The 3,857-nt window shown below is 39.5% G+C and overlaps 1 non-coding gene across 1 annotated transcript; it reads left to right on the forward strand.

Annotated features, from left to right (window-relative positions):
- Nucleotides 1–2,306: 2,306 nt before the first annotated feature.
- TRNAY-GUA lies at nucleotides 2,307–2,395 on the forward strand. The gene is given in 2 exon segments: nucleotides 2,307–2,343; nucleotides 2,360–2,395. It is a non-coding gene; the product is annotated as a tRNA-Tyr (tRNA).
- The last annotated feature ends 1,462 nt before the right edge of the window (nucleotides 2,396–3,857 follow it).

The following is a 3,857-nucleotide window of genomic DNA, read 5'->3' on the forward strand; positions in this document are numbered from 1 at the left end:
CAAAATTGGTCTCAAAAGTTGCGCAAGACTTGAAAGTAAAAAGTCAGCGAGCAGCGCCGCGGCGGTCAAAAATTTTGCGCGATGAAAATATCGCGCGACTCGTTGAGGGGAGGCCCCCCCACGGCTTAGATAGGGTAAAAGGGGCGAGAGGAAAATTTTTAAAGGGTTTTTTTTTATTTGAATATGCACTTTTAGAAGAGATAAGAACGCGAAATAAGGAAAATAGGCAATGATAGGGCATGAAAAGAGCGGCTTTAAGGTATGGAAATTTATCTGATAAGAGAATGGGCACTTTTATTTATAAAAAGGTAAAGGGGCACATTTTAATACATAAAACTGGTCCTTCTAAGATGAAAGGGGCAAATTTCTTTGGTTAAAAGGGAAAACTGTTTTGTGCTTCAAAAAGTGGGGGCACTGTGAACCCCCTGCTACCCTCCCCCGGGACCGCAGCCCCTGCATTCATATCATATGGAACATTCTTTGTAAAATCGAGGAGGTGTATGAATTGCAACCTAAAAATAATGCATTTAGAGAGTAAAGTGCATCGCATTTGTGGGTATATAGTACAAAATTAATGCCTGTTGTTGGCACAGTGCGCTAGTACATGTATGTCACGATTGTGTTGGAAATATTTTATATACGTTAGTGGGAACAGTGTTTTTACACATGTGGCTGGTATTACACAAGCTGGCGTCGGTACATCACTTTGGGTGTGTTAAAAGAAATAGGAAACAATGTCTTGTTTGAATGTTCATAGATTCATAAAAATTAATATCAAATGCTATAATAATCAAGACATTTTGGGTTATAATTAAATTTTAAAGAAATTCGACAAGTTCTGATAAAATCGGGAAATAAAATCAACAGATCAAGTTCAATGCGTGTATCAGTGGAGATCATGCTTGCCTCTCCCACCCCCTTTAATTAATTGCCCCATGCAGTGTTCAAAACAGTACTAAATGTCCGTTTAAGGTGACACGACATATACTCCTGCGACAATTGCGACAATTAATATCTCAGAAGGCATAGGATTAGTGTTAGGATTGTGATATAGTTTTTGGTTCAGAATATTGTCATGATTACGATTAGGGTGCATTTAGTTTAGGAGGTTAGCTTTTATGTTTCGCTCAATGTTTAGATTTTCCATCGGAGCAAATGTCCACTAAGCCTGGTGCCCCCCCTGCCTCTCTGAAAAGCGTTGCTGATGACACTAGCTGTAGATTCTCCCTATATGCAGGCATGTTTCTCATTTTAACAGTAATTACGAAACATTTCATAAGAAATATCCTTAATATGGATAAAAACAGTGATTTGCACATATCGCAGAGGTTTGCACTTTTCCCTTGAAAATTGTTCATTTGCACATATCCCATCTTCGAAACTTCAATCCCGTCATCTTCAATACTAAGACCCTGCAATGTAGCACATGGGTATACAGCGTAATTATACAGTGGGTGTAGAGTGTACAGTTTAGTTTTTTTAATAAATGGGTATGGAGTGAAGGCTATGCTATAGGTACCCGTGCTTCGTTATACACTATTAGTTTGGAAGATGATGGGGGTCTTAGTATTTACTTTCTTTTTAATCACCAGGTTTGGAGTAAAGACTACACTCTATATCCATTTTTCCCACAGAGATGAGACGGTGGGGTCGTTAAATTGAAGATCTCCTATTTTGTTTAATAACAGCGTCTGGGGTAAAGACTGTGCTCTTACATCCATGCTTTCTTACAGGGTCTTATTTTTGAAGATTGTAAAATAATTTTTTTAAACGGGTCTGGAGTAAAGACTACCATATGTACCCTTGCTTGGGTACATATGGTAGACATATGGGGACTGGGCGTTGTGGCGTGCGCCTGTAATCCAAGCTCTGGGGAAGTTACAAATTGATGCAGAGGTTCGAGGTTCGAGCCCTGGTCACGTCTTTCGGATGGTGACGTTAAAGGTCGGTCCCAGACGTAAATAATCATATCTGATTGATACACGTCTGACAAAACTCAAATACACACACACACACACACGCTTCTTCTTGCTTTATAACGGAGTCTTAGTCTTGGGTCTTAATTCTGAAGGTTTTTAATCAAAGGTCTGGAGAAAAGACAACGCTTTATATCCATCTTTTTTCACAGGAATGAGACTGTGGGGTCTTGAAAATTTGTTTAAATAAACGGGTCTGGAGAATTGAGAATACGTTATATATACGTTCTTTATAACATAGTCTTAGTAGTGGAAGATGGCGGGGCTTAAATAGTTTTGAATTTTTTAATCACCCGGTCTGGAGTAAAGACTACACTTTAAACCCAATAACCACTGATAGCTCAGATGGTAGAGCGGAGGACTGTAGATGATTGACAACTGTTAGCCTTATGTCGCTGGTTCGAATCCGGCTCGGTGGATGTGGTTTTTTTTGGCGCAAATATTCACTACTGAATGATACGCGCCGTATAAGCTAAAACAACAACAACAACTTATTCCATAGGAATTAGACGGTGAGGTATCAAGTTTATTTTTTGGTTGTTATTGATACAACTAGGTCAAGGGTAAACCAAAGACTACATTCTATATTCATTTCTTCAAGGTCTTAATTTGGTAGACGGTGAGGTGTTGCAGTTTTTTTTATATTATTTTTGAAAGGCTATGCTCCTTGTGTTTGCTTTAGTACAGGATCTTAGTTCAGAAGGATCTTCAAATTATTAAATGACCGGGTCTGGAGCATTAAAAGACTACACTCTACATCCATGTTACTGTGTTATTCCAAACGATAGTGGGTCTTCAATTTAAGGTTGGTGTCCCCCCCCCCTGCCTCTCCGAAAAGCATTTCATTGCCGATGTCACTGTAGCCTCTCCCTTATGCAGGCATTTTCTCATTTTTAACAGTAATTTTATGAAACATTTCATGAGAAATAGCCTGTATATGGAGAAATGCAGTGATTTGCACATATCCCGGAGGTTTGCACTTTTCCCGTGAAAATCGTTCATTTGCACATATCCCGTCGTCACGTTTGCACAGATGCCGGTGATAAATTTTGACAGATTTGCACATTTCCCGGCGTGGCGTTTGTACAAATTCCGTTGTTTGCACAAATCCCGGCGAAATTTTGCACATATACTGTTGTTTGCACATATCCCGGCGTTTGCACATATCACGGCTCCACAGGGGCCCCGGTTGGAAAAACTTTTGCTGGAATCGTTGATGAAAGCCGGGAATGGGCGGTGCACCCTGGGTACATAAAAAAACTTCCCCGTCTGATCGGGCATTCCTGACGGCTAGCATGGGGGGCTCGTGGCAATGCAGAGGGGACATTCGTTTGTGAGGGGGGTTCAGGGGTAGCCGTGGGTTAACCCTTCTCTGGCTACTTACTTGGTTTTCACATATTTTGATTCAAGGTTTATGTATGGAGTGCAGATTGCATTTATTCACATAATTCCTCATTCAGCTTAGATTTCAGCACTAGTTCTGTATTTGTGTTACCCTGACTTTACAATTACAATATTCATGATATGATGTGAATTCAGGTGGGTTTTACAATTACAAGATTCATGATATTAATGTGTATTCATGTATTACCATGGAAAATGAGGCATGTAAAACTGACAGTAAATAATGTTGAATAAAAGCCACGAAAAAAACGCACGATTCGAATAGTTTAACGATTCTCATTTATCAGGCGTGAATAACTATTCAATAAAAAAACAAAACGTATAAGGAGGGGAAAAAGTTATATACATGGATTTTGTTTTGTTGTTGTTCTTAAACGTAGTTATGCCTCAGGTATGGAGATATGACTCAAATGTAATCAGGGGCGGATCAAGTTTTCGCCAATGGAGGGGAAATTTACCCATATTTTTCCCGATCGT

The sequence above is a fragment of the Lytechinus variegatus genome, chromosome 4 (genome assembly GCF_018143015.1).
Source record: "Lytechinus variegatus isolate NC3 chromosome 4, Lvar_3.0, whole genome shotgun sequence".
In the NCBI taxonomy this organism is placed as follows: domain Eukaryota; kingdom Metazoa; phylum Echinodermata; class Echinoidea; order Temnopleuroida; family Toxopneustidae; genus Lytechinus; species Lytechinus variegatus.